The 21440-nt window shown below is 45.7% G+C and overlaps 1 protein-coding gene across 1 annotated transcript in view; it reads right to left on the bottom strand.

Moving 5' to 3' along the window:
- Nucleotides 1-21440, bottom strand: part of BSPRY (B-box and SPRY domain containing) — a 634270-nt gene that overhangs the window by 284868 nt on the left and 327962 nt on the right. The gene's annotated exons all lie outside the window — the stretch shown is intronic.

The raw sequence follows: 21440 nt of genomic DNA, 5'->3' as shown, positions 1-21440 counted from the left end.
AGTGGGGGTTTCTGGGGAAGACTTGGAAACCTCTGGGAGCTCCTGGGAGTGGGACATCATGGGACGTAGTGATGACAGAATGTCCCTAAGGGGGCAGGATGGCAGACTCCAACCCAGAAAGAGAGGAAGCCAGAATGGACTCTAAGGATAACAGTGTCAAGGGTCTCAAAGGACCCGAGAGGATCCTCTCCACCACATTAAAAGCAGAGGGCAAGTGCATCCCTGAAGTTGGGGAGAGCAGGACTGGATCTGCCGTCCTCTGTGCTGAGGGGGGAGCCAGAGCCGAGACTCCAGTTGGAAGGGCCACCTCTGAAAACCTTGAAGTTGACACCATCCCCTCAGATTTAGGCTACAGCTCTGAGAGTCAGTCGGCTCTGAAAATGTCATAGCCGAACTGCTCAGGTCAATGGTCGACGTTGAGGTACCTGGAACTACTGGCTCCAACCCCTTGACACTGTGAAACCTCCCACCCGGTGACTCCAAAATCGGAGGTCGGCTCAGAGAAGGAGCAATGGGAAGGAAAACGGACTGCATGCTCCCAGCCCTGGAAGGGGAAGGAGCAGACAAGACTCCCATCTGACTCTGGGTCTGAATAAACCTCTGCATCATCCTGTCCACCTTGGCTAAAGAAAGGCTGCGAGAGAATCGGATGGAAGAAACCACTGACCCGGGCCTGGAGTGGTGCCGAGGGGAGGCAGAGATGGGGGACTGAGGCCAGGAAATCTCTAACTCCAGAGAAAAGTGGGGAGACTGGAGTCGAGGACAGCCCCAGGTCGGATCCGGCCAAGACTTGGTCGCGGGCTCAACCACAAAAGAGTGGTCAGAGTACTGCTTCCTGGGCCTGTCCCGTTCCTTAGGACGTGTCTTTTCCCCATCCACGGACTGCTTGGTGGGAGGTTGAGTCCCAGAAGCCAGGGAGGAGGAAGAAGTAGAAGCCTCCAAAGGAAGGAGGCCCTTCAGAATCAACTTGTTTCTCCTGTCGATCAAGGTGCAGGGACTGAAACCTGCGCAGAAGGACTCTAGGTGCTCTACACCCAGACAAACACAGTGTGGCCATCAGAAGGGGGAAGTTTATGGACACATTCTGTACATTTCCTAAAGCCTGGCTTAGGAAGTTCGGCCATGGAAAGGTGATAGCAAGGACACAAGTCATGAAAGGAAGAAGGAAGATAGAAAATTTTTATCAAAAAGTCTAAACTTGCGTTAACGGGAGTGTGCAGCTGTAATCACGCTGCTGTCTCTCAAGAGTGGCAAAAGAGATCTGCGGGAGGAGGGAGACAGGAGCATTATGGGTAGGGGAGGAGCTTGGATCCGATGCTGCAGTATGTGGCCGAGTCGGATCCGTGCCGGATCTGGGTCCCGCAGGTTGAAGACTAAATGAAAACAACAACTTCAGATTGCTGTACTTACCTTTGGTGAAGACAAAATAAAGTAAATGGGTATGTTTCTGTTACAGGTTTCTAGTGCACAGGATAACTTTAGACAGTTTATTTTAAGAGGTAAGAACATAAGAAGAATTAGTAAGCAGTGTGTCATTAAGGTTCAGGGTCCAAGTGATTTATAATTTATAGAAATAAAAACAATTTCATTGGACAAAACAGAAAATAAAATTGTTCTGTTTATCAAAAGAAGCTTTTCATGCAGCCTGCATCTCTTCATCTTTATATATTCTTTCTTTGAATAACAGCCTGCATTTACTTTTCCTTTTCTTTAACATGCTGGAATTTTGCCTGCAGATTGGAGAAAAATAATTGTTTTCTAGGTAAGGGTATATAATAAATATCTTAAATAACTGCAGGCAGCAATCCATCAAAACAATGAAAATAAGTTTTCTAAAAAAAGAAAACAGACTGTTGCTGTGGGTGTGGGAATTTTAGCAATACTGACTTACAGGATGAATGTTATTGTAGGAGGTCATACTAGTGTAAAACAAGATGCATTTCTGGAAACGGATAATAGAGATAAGACTATGGAAGTGAATGCAGACTCTGTGTACCTCAGTTCAGTAAAGCAGCTGCAAAGATCCCTACGTGACATCTATACAAATGTAAAAGAGGGGGGCTCAGCCCTGACTTTAAAGGACAAGTGCACAGGATTTTAAAAAGATAACAAAGCATTACCGGTAAGATACACTGCATTTACATTATCATGCCTCTCAACTGCCCAGATTTTTGCCTCGTGTTTTTGGTCTGTCTTTTATAACATTTGTGTTTTTCTGGAAAATCATACAGGATTAAAGTTGCAAAATAATGACATACATTTGAGTTTCAGAATTCATATCCTTCATGCTAACACTAATCCTTTTATTCAAACAACTTTCTAAGTTTATAAGAGCAACATTTAAAATCTGTCCCTGTTTTTGAGCCTTTGACCCCCATTATTTTAGGCTCTGTCCTGGTTTCTTGCACTCATAGGTTGAGAGTTATGACTGATGTGATAATTTTTCTATGGATGAAGCAAATTATTTTTAAAAAAGTGTTCTTGGAAAAAAAAAAGTTTAATTGGTCATGCTGATCAGAGAAGCCTGCAATGCCTGCCTGCCAATGTCCTGCCTCAGCTGTCATATAAGCAGGACAAACCAATGTAATTTATTGGGAAATCATTATTTCAAGAATTGGTTAACTGCTAACCATTTGTAAAGAAAAATAACCATTTTACAACTATTTACCCATCAGTACTTTCACTCCTGAATTATTACAAATGATACAAAAAAAAAACATTGCTGTCCACTGAAATGACTGCAAGTTTATGTAAGTCCTCTAAAACACATTATTAATGTGCATAGGTTTGTAGACAAGTACTATGCTAGCTAACCTTGTGGGCCAGTTTAAGCCTAATTTTCCCTTTTCTCCTTGAAATAACCTAACCCGTTTGGTTACTCACTGGCTTTACCCATCCCATGTTTAATAATTATATATCAACCCTGATGAGAATCACTAGGATCATACCATAGGTAATTTGAGGGGACCCATGCATGGGATAAAGCATTTAGGAGCTGCATCTGTCCATTGATAGTACAAGGGGAATCTTGGAGTAAACTTTCTGTTTCCCATCCATACATCTAAGCTCTACTTGAAAACAGACAGGGATGAATTCTGTTTTATGTGGATGGGGAGTCTTAGCAGTAGTATCCTCTGTGAAATACACATGTCCCTCCAAACCATTCTGCTGATGTTGTGGAAGAGGTTTAGATCCCTAGACCAAGTATTTCTGAAGCCATCTGACTTGCTAGTGTGCAATAAATGCATCAGTAACCACCCGTAATGGGTAGGAGGATGCCTTGTATGCCACATACGAGTCACCTCTTAGCAGTCTGTAGGACACTGAGAATAGGGACAGGGCTTTTGAGTAGGTCCAGGTAGGACATGTTGTTAAGATCTTGTATCCTTTTAGTAAGGTATGTGAGCATCCCTCCGAAGAGTCTATGCTAAGACAGGCAGGCAAGTGCAGGCTTCCCTCTTTAGTGCTTTAGTGAGACTTTTTAACTTTTTTTCTCTAATAGGACATTAAAAAACACTTCCTCCATCTGTACAAAAATGATCACATCAATGAAGAAGCAATGCAGATTCCAGGTAATATTTTCAACTTGCTCTTTAAACCTAAACACATCATCCCTCATTTTAAGAAATTGTAGGTGCAATGGATAACCTGAGCCAACCACAGTACTATGAATAATGTGGACTGGATGCTGTGCTAGGGATAACCTCTGCTGCCCACAGTGGTATGAATAACTTGGACTGATCACAATCCTGTGGATAACCAAGGATAGCCACTGTGCTAGGGATAACCTTGGCTGACCCCACTGCTTTGGACACTTGTGGTTGATCATAATGTTACGGTTAACGCGGACTGACCACAATGACATCCAATGCCCCATTTCCAACTCTTCTTTACTGGTTCTCCCTTACTGAACTTAAAGGGTTACTAAGCAACAGTCCAATAAAACACTGTTTCCAAATTCACTTCCATGACTTCCTGTAAAGTACAGTTGTGTACACTTACCATAAATGTAGATGTTTGAGTGTATTCACTGTTGCAGTCATCATGCTTGGGTTATCTGCCTGCAGGTAGCCCTCAGTCGGCCCGATTATCAGAGTCTTGGGATTTCTGCATTGGATGCTGTCGCTTCTTCCATGACATCAGGGGTATAAAACATGCAGCCGACGCCATTACATCAATTATTATTGCCCCAGATGTCAGGAGCCCCCAAAATAGGAAGCAATTACATGGTGTGGTACACCTACAGTAAAAAGTAAATACCATTGCCATAAAATATGGCCAAAAAAGAGGATAGGTAGAATGTACAGAAAAGTCAGGGGGCTGGAGGGTGTGAAACTAGGACTGCAACAGTGAATACACTCGAACATCTACATTTATGCTAAGTGTACACAACTGTACTATGTCCTTCATGTTTCACTGTTGCAGTCATCACACTTGGGTTGATTCCCAAATCTAAGGAAGGATGGAGGCAGTCAAGAAGCATTAGGGCTGGCAAGCAGGCCTTGTAAGACTGCTGTAGTAAATCCAGCCCTGGATTTAGAAAAGATGGGCAAGTGGTAATGCTTGGTGAAGGTGTGTACAGAACTCCAGGTTGCAGCTTCCAGGATGTCCCTGGTAGGGACTCCCCTGAGAAATGTTGTAGAGGTTGAGGTAGCCTTAGTGGAATGAGTTCTGATCCCCTGAGGGGTAGGTTTTCCATGGTGTTTGTAGCAGAAATGGATGCAGTGTGCTATCCATTTGGAGATGTTTGCTTTGAACTGGCCTTGCCCTCTGCACCTGTAGCAAAGCTGACTAGCAGCTGGTCAGATTTTCTGAAAGGTTTAGTCCTGTCAAGGTAGAACCTAAGCTGCCTGTACATGTCCAAGGAGTACAAGATACTTTCCCATTTATTCTGAGGATTAGGGGAAAAAGGTTGGTTAATGGATGGATTGGTTTAAAGCCATACTAGATATCACCTTGGGTATAAATGATGGGTTAGTCCTGAGGGAAACCCTGTCCGCATGGAAGATAATGAAGGGATTCACAGCCATAAGGGCCTGCCACTCAGACACTCTTATTGCTGAAGTGATAGTTAGAAGTGAGGCTGTTTTCCAAGAGAGGAATTTTAACTCTCCTGTAGCAGCAGGCTGAAGGGGGGAAGCGTGAGCTTCTCTAGTACAAAGTTAAAGTCCCAGACTGGAGTGGAAGTAGTCCTCAGGGTCTTAAGTTGTTAGCTCCTCTCAGGAACTGTTTGACTACAGGGTGAGAGAAGAGCGGTGGCTCGGTATTGTAATGAGCTGAGATGGCAGAGGCATGAAACTTAATTGAAGAGAAGGACAGGCCTTTGTGGAGCAGTTCTGCTAGATAATCTAGGACTTGAGGTAAGGAGGGCACGGTTGTGTCCTTTCCCTGAGACTGGCTCCAAGAACAGTATCTTTTCCACTTTTCTGAATAGGATTTCATAGTGCTAGGCCTCCTGGCCTCAAGGATGACATCCACCCCTGTTTGCTGAGGGTTGCTGATGATGTATTCAAGGATGAGCCAGGCTGCTAGGTTCAGGGTTTGCAGCTGAGGATGCAAAATCTAGTCCTCCTGATGTGACAGCAGGGAAAGTACAGTTTTGTACCTACCATAAATGTAGATGTCCGATAGGCATGCATCTGCAGTCCTTACAAATGGGTTGTCCTGTCATCAGGCAGCCCTTCGGTCGGCCGGATTCCAAAGTCTGGGTCTGGCCTCGGCTGATGTCGCACTTCACCCGACGTCATAGCTGCAGTTATTCGGGTATAAAGGTATCAGCCGACACCATCTTCCTCAGTGTTTCTTGCCCAAGATGCCAGGTGCCCTCTAGGAAGGCAAATTTGGATAATTGCAAAAGTTTCCAAATAAGAGAGAGCAAAATAAAAATAAACATGTATATACATATATACAAACAAATACACCATAATAGATTCCCCCAGCTAGCTAAAAGAGGGGTAAATACCCTAGGAGTACCTCAGAGGGGAAGGAGGGAGGGTAATCCTGACTGCAGATGCATGCCTATCGGACATCTACATTTATGGTAGGTACAAAACTGTACTATGTCCTTCAAGGATGCATCTGCAGTCCTTACAAATGGGTAGAATACCATAGCCAAACTGGGGGAGGAGGAGTAATAAGATTATGGTGTAGTTAAGATCCCTTGCAAAACAGCAGTGGCAAAACCTGCTCGGGATCTGGAGTATAAGGGTAAATTATAATGCTTGGCAAATGTATGCACGGAGCTCCAAGTAGCAGCCTCTAAAATGTCTTTGGTAGCCACTCCTCGTAAAAAGGCTGTGGTAGTGGCTGTAGCCCTTGTACAGTGAGGTCTGATGTCTTCTGGAGTTTTCTTTCCATGGTAAGAGTAACAAAATCTAATGCAATTTCCTATCCACTTAGAGATTGTCTGTTTCGAAATTGCTTTTCCTTCCATTCCTGTTGCATATGCTACCAGCAGCTGGTCAGTTTTTCTATTATTCTTGGTCCTGTCCAGGTAGTAGCGTAATTGTCTATGTACATCCAAGGTATGCAACAGTCTTTCTCCCCTGTTCTGTGGGTTGGGGAATAATGTAGGCAGGTGTATAGCTTGGTTCAAAGATACCCTGGATACCACCTTTGGCATAAAAGTAGGATTAGTTCTCATGGACACTCTATCTTGATGGAAAATCAGGAAGGGCTGTACTGCCATTAATGCCTGTAGTTCAGAAACCCTTCGTGCTGAAGTGATTGCAAGCAGGAAAGCAGTTTTCCATGATAAGTACTGTAATTCTGCTGTTGCTGCTGGCTCGAAAGGAGGTAGTGTCAGCTTTTCTAGCACAAAGTTCAAGTCCCATGCTGGCAATGGTGGCTTTCTTGGTGGTTTTACATTTTTAATTCCTCTCAGAAACTGCCTGAGCAGAGGATGTGAGAAGACTGGAGGATCCAAGTTGTATTCTGCTGAAATAGCTGATGCATGAATCGTAATGGAAGAATAGGACAGGCCATTGTGGAAGAGCTCTGCCAAGTATTCCAGGATGTTAGCTATGTTTACCAGTGACACATTTTCTCCTTTTGCAGTACTCCAAATAAGATATCTTTTCCATTTTGCTGAATAATTTTTTCTTGTTGAAGGTCTGCGAGCCTCCAAGATAATGTATTTAACCCTTTGAGACAATTCTGGATTATTTGTTCTTAAGCAATGTTCCAGGCAGCCAGCTGCAGTGTTTTCAGGTTTGGATGCAGGGTTTTGAAGTTGTTCTGTGTTAGCAGCAAGGGAACTAGGGGCAGAGGCCATGTTTGTTCCCGAGACATACTCCTCAGTAATGGGTACCAATGTTGTCTTGGCCAGTCTGGAGCTATCAGGATGATCCTTGGACGGTCTTCTTTGATCTTCAGTAGCACCTTGTGCATCAAAGGAAGAGGTGGGAATGCATATGCTGTCAGGGTTTTCCAACTGAAAGATAGGGAGTCCACTTTCCAAGCAAGGGGGTGGTACATCCTCGTGCAGAATTTCTTCAGTTGGTGATTGTGTGGGGATGCAAATAAGTCTATTTCTGGTAGTCCCCATTTTCCTGTAATGGTTTTGAAGATGTCCGGATGCAGCATCCATTCGTGGGCATCCGTGGTAGTTCTGCTTAGGATGTCTGCTAGAATATTTTCTTTTCCTGGCACAAAAATTGCTTGTAACTGAATGTTGAAGCTCAGGGCCACGTTCCATAGGTCCATTGCCATCCGGCATAGAGGGTATGAATGTGTGCCTCCCTGCTTGTTGATGTATCACATAACTGTGGTGTTGTCCGTCCTTATCAACAGTTGGCCCTGTTGAAGGAATGGTCTGAATGTCTGGATTGCCAGTTTTACTGCCAGCATTTCCTTTTGATTTATGTGTAGGTGCAGCTGGTCTTGAGTCCATAAGCCTTGTATGCACTTGTCCAGCATGTGCGCCCCCCAACCGAGGTCTGAGGCGTCCGTTGTGATGGTCTGGCTTGGTTGAGTGCTGTGGAAGGGCAGCCCTTTGTTGGATTGACAGGCCTGAGCCCACCATTGGAATTCTTGCTTCAGGCATGGAATTATTGGAATTTGGGTTTCTAGGCTGTGCTTGTGCTGAGACCATAAATTCCTCAGGTACCACTGTAGTTTTGTCATGTGTAGTCTGGCATGTGGAATCAATATTATGCAGGATGCCATGTAACCCAGGGCTTGCGGGACTTTTCTTGCTGTTAGCTGGTTCTGCTTTGTTAATGCCATGAAGTAGAGAGGGAGTTGTTCCTGTTTTTCTACTGTTAGGAATGCCATCTGCTTTGATGTGTCCAGCTCTGCACCCAAAAAGGTTATCCTTTGGGATGGTATCAGCCTTGACTTTTTTATATTGACTGTGTATCCCAGGGCTTGCAGTAGATGAATGACCCTTTCCAAGTCTTTTGTAAATTTGTTTTTGTTGTCCGCTTGTAACAGGCAGTCGTCCAGGTAAGGGTAAATTTGAATTCACTGAAGCCTGCAATGAGCAATTACTGATGCCAGGCATTTCGTGAATACTCTGGGCGCAGTAGATAAGCCAAAGGGCAATGCTGAGAATTGATAATGCTCTGATCCTGCAAGAAATCTGAGGTATCTTCTGCAATTTGGTCGTATGGGGACGTGCAGGTATGCCTCCTTGAGATCTAGAGTTACCAGCCAAAACTCCTTGCCCAGCATGGGAAGAAGTTGCTGTAAGGTCAGCATTTTGAATTTTGGTACAATGAGGTATGTGTTTAAAGCGGACAGGTTGAGAATAGGTCTCCATTGGTTTTCTTTTCTTGGTACCAGGAAGAGTCTGGAGTAAAATCCTTGTCCTTGTTCCATAGATGGTACCCTTTCTACAGCTCTCATCCTTAGTAAGTGAGTTATTTGTTCTAGAGCTTCTGTCTTCTGATTTGGAGGTAGGTTTGGCATTCCTCTCTTCCTTGGTAGAGTATGGAAGTGAAACCTGTAACCTTGGTCTATTGTCTGTAAAATCCATTTGTCTCCTGTGATGTAATGCCAGTTTACTGAAAATAAGGCTAGCTTCCCGCCTAAGGGTGCTTCTAGTTGTTCCCTGGTAGGCGGTGCCAGAGCCAAGTCACTGTGATTGTCCTGTGGTGGTGGCTGGATCTGTGGCTGTACCTTGCTGGTTGTTAGCCTGCCACTGACGTCCCCTGTAGGCACCTCTGGATTGACCCCTGCCTCTTGAGCGCCTATTCCTGCCTCTCTGAGCTCTGGGGGTGTCTGGAAAGGACCAATTCTTGGAAGGCCAGTTCCTGCTAAATCTTGGAGGCTGGACCTGCAAGAAATCCTTGACTGTCTGGACAGATTTTGCTTTCTCTTCCACCTTCTTGAGCACCTGTTGTGCAGGGGAGCCAAACAAATTCAGCTTATCCATGGGAGCATCTAGGAGCTTTGATTTGACATGGTCTGGTAAGGACTGCTCTTTTAACCATGCATGTCTTCTGATCACTGTACCAGTCATGGCTGATCTAAAGGAAGCCTCCAGTGCATCATAGCCGCATTTTAAAGAATGATTACTGACCTGCTGAATGTTATGTACCATTTCCTGAACAGATTTTTTGTCTAATGGTTCATCCGAGGACAGATTTTTAGTTAACTGGTCTAACATGAATTCCTGATACTGAATCATGTGGAATTGACAGTTCAAGGCTCTAGCTGAAAGAGTAGCAGAAGTGTAAACTTTTTTACCCCATCTCTCTAAGGCCCTAGATTCCCTTTCAGAGGGGAGGGGGTTTTTGGCAGAGGTAGCTGCTACAGCCTTGGGTCCCTGGGAGATAGTTTCGGGATCTGCAAGAGGAGCCTTATACAAATGATAATGTGTGTCCGGAACCCTGTAGTACCTATCGGGCTTAGCAGGGGCCGGAGGAAGAGAATCAGGAGCAGTACAAGCATCATTAAATGCATCATCCACAACAGTGAGTACTGGAGGAATGGCTAAAGGCCTATGCTGTGGCAAATGCAGAAAGGTTCTAAGCCTTTTCCTAGAGTCTGTAAAATCCTGGCCCTGCCATTGAAATTGTTCCCTCATAGCATGCAAGGTTTCCCCAAAGGAAAATTCCTCAGGCGGAGAGGCAGAAGGAATGGACTCTTCTGCATCAGAGTCCTCATAAGGAGAAAAAGGGCCCTCTGGAGGGTTAGAATTATCTGATTCATCAGAGGAGTCATCTGTAGAAACTGGCTCAGGGGGCTCTGCTCTAGGCCTCTTCTCTGGAGGTGGGTGAGAGGCCCTGTCTGGGTGAGGTTGGGATTCCCGGATCAAAGAAATGAGATCCTCTGCAAGACTAAGCATTTGTGCACTAGAGCTAGGCCTGTGAGAGGGGGTCTTAGCAGGCACAGTTTTGGTAGATTTTGCTGCTTTAGCCCTGACAAAGGCCTTAATCGACATGGATGCAGGTGGCCTAGCAGCTCCACGTGCAGGGGTAGAAATATCCAAAGGGATAGTATCAGATAAATCCTGTGAACCTGCAAGAGCGGGTGGGATTTCAGAAGCAGATTCCACCATGCTGGATGAGGCCTCGGTAGGAGGAACGCTTTCGGCCAAAGGAAGAACCGTGGACTCGGTTTCAGCCGAAACCGAGACACTCGCGGTTGGCTTAACCACGGTTTCGTCCGAAACCGCGGACCGCGAGTGTCGGTCCTTTTCCTTGCGTTTTTTAGATATTTGCGTTGTCGGAGTATCCGACGGCATAATGTAAGCAAAATCGGAGCCGAAAAACTCCTCAGCAAATTCCGAGCGGCGTCTAAGCGTCCGCCGGTTGAAAGAAGCACAGGCTAGACAAGCTGCTACGTCGTGGTCTGGGCCTAGACAAGGTAAGCAGTAAGAGTGGAAATCTTTATGAGGTATTTGTTTCCCACAAGTTAAACAGTTATTCACTTTTTCTGACATCGGCTGAGGCAAGAAAGAGTCCCCAACGGGGTACTTAGCTTTTTTGAAGTCTTCGGTAGCTTTTTTGAAGTCTTCGGTAATCTCTGGTTCTGACCGACCGGCACTTGCGAACAGCTTCTGCTTCGGGCGCCACGCGGCAAGAAAGACTGGGGAAGATGGCGTCGGCTGATACCTTTATACCCGAATAACTGCAGCTATGACGTCGGGTGAAGTGCGACATCAGCCGAGGCCAGACCCAGACTTTGGAATCCGGCTGACCGAAGGGCTGCCTGACGACAGGACAACCCATTTGTAAGGACTGCAGATGCATCCTTGAAGGACATCGGGTCTGAGGCAGGTGCCAGGGTGGCACTACTGTCAGACTGCATAAAACTGGGTACCAGTGCTGGCGTGGCCAGTCTGGTGCAATCATGATTGTCCTTGGCTTGTCCTGTTTGACCCTGAGTAATACTTTTGAGAAGAGGGGCAGAGGGAGAAAGGCATAGATAGAGAGGTTTCCCATGTAAAGGACAGGGCACCCACTTTCTATGCTTGGCTGTGGGGAGTTCTGGTGCAAAATTTGCTCAGTTGATGGTTCTGGGGGGAGGCAAAGAGGTCCACCTCTGGTGCCCCCCCCCCCCCATCTGTGGATCAGAAGCTTGAATGATTTGGGTTCCAGTTTCCACTCGTGTGGGTCCATTAGATTTCTGCTTAAGTCGTCTGCCAGTGAATTTAGTTTGCCTGGCAGGAAATGAGCTTGCAGGTGCACTAGCTTGCTCAAGGCTGTCTCCCACAGAGCCATGGCTAACTTGCAGAGTGGGTAGGAATGAGTTCCCCCCTGCTTGTTTATGCACCACATAACTGTTGCACTGTCTGTCTTTATCAAGAGTTGTCCTGGAAAGATAAGCATACTGTACAGCTAACATTTCTTTTTGATTGATATGCAGGTGCATTTGTCTTGGGCTCCATTTGCTGTGAATGCATTTTGCCTGCCATGTGAGCCCCCCATGCACAGTCTGATGCATCTGTTGTCAGGGTTTGGGTGGCAGGGGGTTCAGTGAAACGGAGTCCCTTGTTGTGGTAGCAGGCCTCTGGCCACCAAAGGAACTCTGTCCTTAGGCAAGGAATGACAGGAATCATTGTTTCCAGGTCCTGAGAATGTTGACACCAGAGACTTTTTAAGTACCATTGAAGTTTCCATATAAACCTGTATTTCTGGAGTGAGTAATGCCATCTGGGAAGTTGTTCAAGCTTGCTCCCAGGACTAAAATTTTTTGGCTGGGTGCCAGCTGTGATTTCTTTTCATTGATGGTATACCCCAGAGAAGTTAGAAGTCTCTTTACAATATCAAGTGTTGAAGTAGCAATTCCTGACTGTCCGCCTGATTGAGGCAATAGTCCAAGTATGGGTAAATTTTAATTTTTCTCTGCCTGCAGTATGCAATGGTTGGAGCCAGGAACTCCCTGCGCGCAGTAGATAAGCCAAAGGGAAGTGCAGAGAACTGACAGTGCATAGAGCCTGCCCTGAAACGTAGATATTTCCTGCAAGATTCCCTTATGGGGATGTGCAGATAAGCTTCTTTTAAGTCTAGAGTGACCAGCCAGAAGTCGTTGGCTAGCATAGGAAGCAGCTGTTGGAGAGTAAGCATTTTGAGTTTTGGAACCACCAGGAAGGTGTTGAGAATTGAAAGATCCAGGATAGGGTGCCAAGAGTTTTCTTTTCTGGGCACCAGAAACAGTCTGGAGTAAAAACCCTGTCCCCTTTGTTCTGTTGGAACAGGTAGAAGAGCCTTGATACTGAGAAGAGAAAGTACTTGCTTTTGGACCTCTGCCCACTGGTTTGGGGGGAGGTCTGGCAATCCACTTGGGGTTGGCAGTGAGTGGAAGTAGAATCAGTATTCCTAGGATACAATGTTTAAGACCCATCTGTCATGAGTAATGTACTCCCAGTTTTTTGCATGCAGGGCGAGTTTTCCTCCTATGGGTGCAAGTACTTTGGCAAGCCTGGGCAGGATGAAGGACAAGTCATTGTGAACTTTTTCCATAGGATGATGGCTTACCACTCCCTGTTTTTGAGGTGGGAGCACTCCATTATTTAGATCTGTGCATACCCTGAGACTGTAGTCTTGGTGGTCTGCTGCCCCTGGGTTTGGACTGAGAAGGTCTGGGAGGGACTGGAAAGGACCAGTTTTTTGAAGGCAAATGCCTACTGAATCTAGGTGGCAGTACTTGTAGGAAATCTTTAACAGTTTGCATAGATTTAGCTTTCTCCTCCATCTTTTTAAGAACTTCTTCTGCTTTAGTGCCAAAGAAAAGTTCTTGGTTTAATGGAGCATCTAGTAATTTTGCTTTGACATGGTCTGACAAGATTTGTTCCTTTAGCCAAGCATGCCTTCTAAGAACAGACCTAGTGACAGTAGCCCTGCAAGATGCTTCTAAAGCATTAAAACCACACTACAAAGTATGTTTTCCAACATTAATTCTTGTAAATCTTTATGTTCCGCACAATCAGGAATCAACATAATTTTTTGGTTAATTAGTTCCATAATATGTTGCTGGTACTTCAACATGTGAAACTGACAGTTTAAAGCCCTGATGGCAAGAGTAGCAGAGGTGTATATACCTTCTTTCCCAATCTGTCTAAAGCCCTAGAATCCCTGTCCGAAGGAATATGTTTTTTAGCTGTAGTAGCCTTAATGCCTTTAGGTCCCTGGGAAATGGTCTCTGGATCCGCAGTAGGATTCTTAACTAGAAATTTGTGAGAGTCAGGTACTCTGTAGTACCTGTCAGGTTTTCCAGGAGCTGGTGGCAAAGTATCCGGGGTAAGACTGGATTCCATGAAGACATCATCTACAATTTCCAGAACAGGAGGGATAGCTAAAGGCCTGTGCTGAGCCAAGTTTAAAAATTCCCTGAGTCTCTTTTTTGGACTGTGGGTAGACCTGGCACTTCCAGCAGAAATGCTCATAGAGGGTATGCAGGGTTTCACCGAAAGAAAAATCCTCTGGTGGGGAGGCAGAGGGAATGGAATCCTCTGCATCAGAATCCTCACAGGTAGATAAGGGCAAGTCCTGGTAATCAGACGGGTCAAAGCCATCGGACTCATGATCTGAAGAATCAAAAGGAAAATCAATTCATTGTCTTTTAGAGAGGGAAGGCTGGCTTCCCCTAATTAAAGTAATAAGGTCTTCCGCCATTCTAAGCATTTGTTTCTGAGGCAAGGGAGCTTGAGAATGCGCTTTGGTCGACGGTTTCCAAGGCGTAGTGTGAACTCTGGGCCAGAGAAATTCTGTAGTTTTAGTCTGAAACAAAGTAGTTGGTTTAATACGAACATTGTAAGGTCTGAATACGTCTACAGAAACCGGTGCCTGCACAGCAGCTCCAGACCCATCCAAGGTAGACATATCAACAGGTTCCACAGTCGAAGAAGCATCTCACAGCATACCAGACTCCCAATGGGTCACATTAGAGGCCTGCGAATCTGTAGAAATGGGTATCAGGGGCTGCAAAAGCGCCTCACTGAGTACCGGCAGACTGGCGATTAGCTTAACGGAAGCATCATTGGCAGTTTTGGACCTATGCGGTCTGTCTCTGTTTTTATCATTACTTTTGGAAGATCGGAAGTCGGATGGCTTATCAAAGCCATTTCGGAATACGGAGAACGAGAGTGACAGAATTTAGTGACAAAGAAAGCCCAACGACTAATAGTTCGGGCGTTGAACATGCCACAAAACCGACAGCGAGGAATGCCGTGGTCTGGGCCTAAACAAGTGACGCAGTAAGAATGAAAATCTCTGTGAGGTATTTGCTTTCCACAGGCAAGACAATTATTAATTTTTTCCTGACATCGGTTAGAGCAAGAAAAAAGGTTCCCCTACGGGGTACTTAGCTTTAGAAGACTTCAGGTCTGAAACTTGAATAAAAAGAAGTTATGTACCTACCATAACGTTCCATGTTAGTTGTCTTCATCTCGCCCTCCTTCTTGCTGTTTTGGTTCTGAGCCGATCCTCGGCTCAGACTCGGCCATCTTCTATAGCTCGAGAGCTGTTTACTGGCTCAAGGCTACCCCTTATCCCAGAATGCCCAGCATCAGCTACCCAGATCTCGTTTGTGATAGCACACACTAGACATAAGTAGAGTAATCAGTTACCTAAAAACTGGTTGTCCAATACACCTAAACAAGGAAAAAGTCATAAATTACCTGGCATGTGAAGTAATAAAAGATACTCAGCTAGTGAAAACAAAGGGAACTCTTCTCAATCCTCTAGGAAGGGGGAAGGAGGGAGGGACGCAAGAAGGAAGTCGAAATGAAGACAACTAACATGGAACGTTATGGTACGTACATAACTTCTTTATGTTAAGTTGTCCATCTCGCCTTCATTCTTGCTGTTTGGGACAGTGTCCCTAGCACCTAAATTCCTGGGTGGCTCATTGGAACAGACTCTTCAGAACAGTAGAACCAAAGGAAGCTCTGCTCCGGGAGACCATATCCACCTTGTAATGAGAGATAAAAGTATGAGGGTTTGCCCAAGTGGCAGCTGCACAGATTGAGTCTATGGGCAACCTAGACTGAAAGGCTACAGAGGTGGCTAATGCTCTAGTAGAATGACCGTTTAGCTGGTAGCTCTTTATTTCGTGACTGATAAATAAAGGCAGTAGTATCAGATAACCATCTGGATAAGGTCACCTTAGAAACTGGAAGACCTTGTTTGTTGAAAGCATAAGAAAGAAATAACTGGTCTGACTTTCTTAGTTCCTTAGTTCTATGGAGGTAAAAACGCAATTGTCTGTGCACATTCAGTTGGTGGAGCTTGTATTCTGCCTTGTTGCTGTGATTGGGAAAGAAAACTAGGAGATCTATGGATTGATTTAAGTGCCTGAAGTTCTGAGACACATCTAGCTGAAGTGATAGCAACCAGAAAAAGTGTCTTCCAAGAAAGAAATTTTAAGGAACATGATGCTGCCGGTTCAAAGGGAGGCAAAATTAAGGAAGCTAAAAATAAATTGAGATCCCAAGGAGGAGGAGGATCTCTAACTGGGGGTCTAAGAAGAGATGTTCCTCTCATAAGGGCCTTGCAGAGCTTATGAGACATTATGCTAGAATTAAACATACCGATATGAAAATTAGAAATGGCAGCCAGCTGTACTCTAATGGTAGCGGAAGCCACACCAGACTGAAAAAGTTCTGCTAGAAATTCAAGAATTTCATGGACTGGGGCTGAGAAAGGATCCAAATTTCTTGATTCTGCCCAGTAAGAAAACCGTTTCCATTTACTAGCATACATTTTTCTCGCAGTAGACTTATGTGAGAAAACAATAATATCATGGAAGGCTGGGGAGATATTGGAAAGCCTGGCTAAGGTTGGAAGTGGAGTAACCAAGCTGTGAGCTGGACAGTTTGAAGGGATTGGTGCAACCCGCCTGATTGATGAATCAGAAGACCTGCAACCGGGTCGAGAATCCACGGTTGATCCAGAAGGTGGAGGTGCAGGAACGGGAACCATATCTGTCGTGGCCAATATGGTGCAATGAGGATCATTTTGCAACCCAACGATTTTGCTTTCTGTATGAGTCTTGGTATTAGGGGAAAAGCATAAAGGAGCCCCTGAAGCCAATCGTGGACTAGAGCATCTCTAGATATATGACCTGGAAGAGGAAGTAGGGAGAAGTAGCTGTTGCATTTGGTGTTGAGAGGAGTGGCAAATAGATAGCAGCAAGGCTGTCCCCATTTGCGGAAGATAAAATCCGCAACTTCCTGATTCAGACACCACTCATGAGGCATGAGGATAGCTCTGCTAAGCCTGTCTCCTATGACGTTTGATTTCCCAGGGATGTGCATTGCTATCAGAAAACGTTGGGAGGAAATCGCCCATTGCCACAGTCTGAGTGCTTCTCGACACAAGGGGTAAGACCTGGTCTCGCCCTGTCTGTTGATGTACCACACAACTGACATGTTGTCCATTTGGATTGCAATGGTCCCGGAAGGAAGAGAGTCTTAAAGGGCTTGCAATGCTACAAGCACTGCTCTCATTTCTAGGACATTGATATGCAGACGCTACTCGCGAGGTTGCCAAGTGCCTTGGACTGTCCTGCCTAGATAATGCCCACCACCCTATCAGAGAGGCATCCATGGTCACTGTGGCTACCGGAGGGGGATGTATGAAAGGTCTGCCCTGAATCACTAGTGGGGAGACCATCCACCAAGAAAGGTGCCTTTTGCATGTTTCTGTGATCAGGATCATGTGAAACATGGGAAGCTCCTGGAAAGACCACTGTGTGAAAAGAAGCCACTGAAGGATTCTCATGTGGAAACGCGCTAAATGGGACAAAAAGAATGGCATCTGTCATGGAGCCTAGAGCTTGGAGGACATATCTGACTTGAATCCTTTTGCTCTGCATTAGAATTAACACTTGTTGATGAGTAGTGGAAACTCTTTCCTGTGGTAATCTTGCAAACATTTCTTTTGTGTTTAATTCTGATCCTATGTATGTGACAGACTGACAAGGCAGATTTTTTGAAATTTACTGTAATGCGTAGTTGAGTGCATAATGTGATTGTATAATCCCATGCCTCTTAAGAGTTGATACGTGGTGGTAGCAGTCAGGAGCCAATCGTCTAGATAGGGAAATACCTGGAATCCTTGACGCCTCAGGTGAGCCGTGACTACTGCCATACACTTGGTGAACACCCTGGGGGCTGAGGTGAGACCAAAGGGCAGAGCTCTGAACTGGTAATAACTGGCCCCTACCTGGAAGCGAAGCAATCTCCTGGAGTGTCTGCCCATCTTGATATGGTAGTACGCATCCTGAAGATCTATCGAGCACATCCAATTGTCCTGACCCAGAAAAGGGAAAATGGACTGCAGTGTCACCATCCGGAACTTTTCTTTTTGTACGGATTTGTTCAATTTGCTGAGATCCAGTATTGGTCTCCAGTCCCCTGTCTTTTTTGGTACTAAAAAGAATCTTGAGTAAGTTCCGGAAACTAGTTGGTCTGCGGGGACTTCTTGAATGGCTCTTTTTTCTAGCAGTCTTGAAACTTCTGTGACTACTTGATCCCTTAGAGTGGGTGGGACATCTGGGATGGACTTTTTTGATTCTATGGGGGATTGATGGAAGGGAATTTTGTAACCTCCGGATATAATGGATAGTACCCATTTGTCTCTTGTTATATTTTGCCAGGCTTTTGGGTACAGCGAAAGTCTTCCCTCGACTGCCCCCACAGGTGAGCAGTCGGGCAACCCTTCAGGGATACTGGAAGAGCTTGGCAGAGAAGGTTTCTCTGTCACCCTGGTTTTGCCGTCCCCCTTTGCCACGAGGGTGGCATCTGTTATTGTTTCCCCCTCTGCCCCTGGGGGAAAAATCACCACGTGTGTCAGGCAAGGGTCCCTGGGATTTTCAGAACCACATCTTTCCGCTCTTCTGACTCTTGGGATAAGGTATGCAAGGGGTGGAAAAATGGACTCCCACAGCAGAAAGAGTCTTGCCTTCCTGCTCACACCTGGTCAACGTGTTTTTCACCTGAGGCCCAAAAAGAAAGGAGCCACCAAAGGGAGTATTGGTGAAGGACGCTCGAAAGGCTTCCGCAAACTGACACAGCCGCATCCAAGCATGTCTCCTGAGAGCCACACGTCCCTGCGGCTCGGCTCGCTCCATCTGCTGCATAGGAAATCAGCCTCATGGAGGAGTTGACTATGGAATTACAAGTCGCAAGCTGAGAAGCTAATTTGGCTGGTACTCCCTCAGCTGTAGGATCTTGAGGGGTATCTCCAAGCTCTTTCAGGAGATCCCTTTGAAGACGTGCAAAATGGCATAGATAGTTCAGGGACCTCATTGAAAAGGTCACTGAAGCAAACATTCACTTTCCATATCTGTCCATCGTCCGAGACTCTGTTTGGAGGATGAATAGATGAAGAGGTTTCTGCTAACTCTTTCTTGGTGGCTGCTGCTACCACCATGGCATCAACGGGCACACTTTTGGAGAGGAATTGTTTGTCCTGGGGGGGCTGTAATAAATTTGTTTGGTCTCCTCGGAGTAGGTTCCACAGAATCTGGAGCTGACCAAACCTTTCGAGCCACTACAGACATGAGTGGATCAAAAGGAGGAGATACCCAGGAGGTGGAAGGTTGGGAACCGAATGCGTCCAGGTATACAGACTCGTCCTCAGTAGGGGCTAAGGAACTCCGGTCACCCGTCTGCCTAAGCATTACAAGGATGTCTGAAAAGGAAACATCTTCATCCATGTCTGTATCTGAGGTGACAGACTCAGGGGAGTCTATGTGCTTCCTCTTGCACTTCTTCCGGGCAGGCTCTTCCGAGTGATCAGGGGAGGCTTCGGAAGAAGAGGGATCACCCAATGGGGTGTCCTGGGGCATAGGTTCCCTACGCTTGGGGTCTGGAGGAGGAGTAGAGGTTGGAACAGACACCATGGGGGCGGAGCTGATGGAGCTGGCAGTAGAGCTGTTTCGGGGGACAGCACACTCCGCATGACCTCAAAGGCATCCCGACCTCTAGGCAGAGAAAGCTCCGGCTCCAAAGAAACAGGAGTCCTTCTCCGTGTCGAGGGTGACGGCTCCGAGGCCGATGTTGGAGCCAAGCTCACCTGCGCCGAAGCTCCCAGGGGGAGAACGGGGTTGGACAAGGGTCCGATGCCACTCCCCCCCTCGGAGCCGACGAGAGAACCTCAGCACCCAGATCCCTCAATAGAAGGTACAATCGAAGTAATCGGAGCCAATGTCAGAACCGAAGGAAAGATAATGATCGGCGCCAACGGTTCGACTACCTGCAGATCCATGGTCTCCGGCTCCGAGCTAAATGTAGTCAGAGGAGGAACAGAAACAGAGGCGGTTGGAGCTGATACCTGCTGAGGTGGGCTGGACAGTAATTTTGCCAGTGCCTGTGACTTAAGCAACCTACTTACTACTCTCTCCACATCATGATCCGATAATCTAGAGGATCGAGAGGCGTGGGAAGAATGATGGCTACGTTCACTCTGTAACAAGGGCGACTGACGTGCCGAGTGGATGGGCTCCAAGGACAGAGACCTCAGTCTCTTATGGCTCCAAGACTGCTCCGAAATAGCAGATGGAGCCGACAGAGGAGTTGTAAAAGCTACTAAAATAAGAAGTTATGTACTCACCATAACATTCCATGTGAGTTGTTCATCTCGCCTTCATTCTTAACGGTTTGGAGCTGATCCCTTGGCTCCGGTACGGCCACATGCAAAGCTCGTGGTCTTCCAGTAGCTCGAGGCCAAGCCCCCTATTCCATGATGCACTGTGAATTACCTCAGATCTTGTTTACTGCGTATACTATAACCAAATATAATAGTTATTCCCCTATAGAAGGGAAGAAGAATTTGAGCAACCAGAATGAAACCAACATCTAGGTCAACTATCAGCCAGGAGGGGGTAGGAGGGAGGGACGTAAGAATGAAGGCCAGATGAACAACTCACGTGGAATGTTATGGTGAGTACATAACTTCTTAATGTGAAGTTGTTTAATCTCGCCGTTCATTCTTAACTGATGGGTAGCGTCCCAAGCACCATCAATCTTGGGTACATTTCTCAGGACCGTGGACCCAAAAGATGCTCTATCCCTGGAGGCCTTATCAACTCTGTAATGAGTGATAACGGTACGAGGTTTTGACCAAGTGGCTGCTGCATAGATGTTATCAAGGGGAAGTTTGGCTGAAAAAGTAGAGGATGTAGAAACTGCTCTGGTTGAGTGAGCTTTAATCTTGTGTTGCAAGGGCATATTAGCAGCTGAACAGGCAAAGGTGATACAATCAGATAACCATTTAGACAGAGTTGTTTTAGCCATTGGTCTACCTTTCCTGGATTCAGAGAATGAAACAAAAAGCTGGTGTGATTTCCTGAAATCTTTTGTTTTATCCACATAAAATCTGAGCTGTCTGTGAACATCAAGTTGGTGCAGCATATACTCTAACTTGTCGGAATGATTAGGGAAGAAAACTGGTAACTCAATAACTTGGTTAATATTGGTCTCTGAACAAACTTTGGGCAAAAAAGAAGGATTTGTCCTAAGTGATACTCTGTCAGCATGAAAAATCAAATAAGGAGGGTTGATAGATAAAGCCTGAAGCTCTGACACTCTGCGGGCAGAAGTAATAGCTACCAGAAAAATGGTTTTCCACAACAAATATTTGAGGTCACAAGATGATGCAGGTTCAAACGGAGGTAGAATTATACGTGAAAGCATAAAATTCAGATTCCATGGGGAATACGGAGTTTTCACAGGTGCTCTCATATGAAATGTCCCCTTGAGAAAAGCTTTGGATAACTTATAGGACATGATATTCAAACCGTCAACCCCAAGATGAAAATTAGAAATAGCAGCCAACTGAACCCGAACTGTTGCTGCTGCCGCTCCTTTGTTAAAGATCACAGTCAAAAATTCTAATATGGATGTCATGGGGGCTTGGTAAGGATCAATATTATTTTTAGAGGCCCATATGGAAAATATCTTCCACTTACTAAGATATAATTTTCTAGTGGACAGCTTATGAAGCCTGGCTATGAGGGGAACTGGAGCAGCCAAGCTGTCAGCTTCA

The sequence above is a fragment of the Protopterus annectens genome, chromosome 16.part0 (assembly GCF_019279795.1).
Source record: "Protopterus annectens isolate FY-2018-M chromosome 16.part0, PAN1.0, whole genome shotgun sequence".
In the NCBI taxonomy this organism is placed as follows: domain Eukaryota; kingdom Metazoa; phylum Chordata; order Ceratodontiformes; family Protopteridae; genus Protopterus; species Protopterus annectens.
This window is presented reverse-complemented; position numbering and strand designations above follow the sequence as displayed.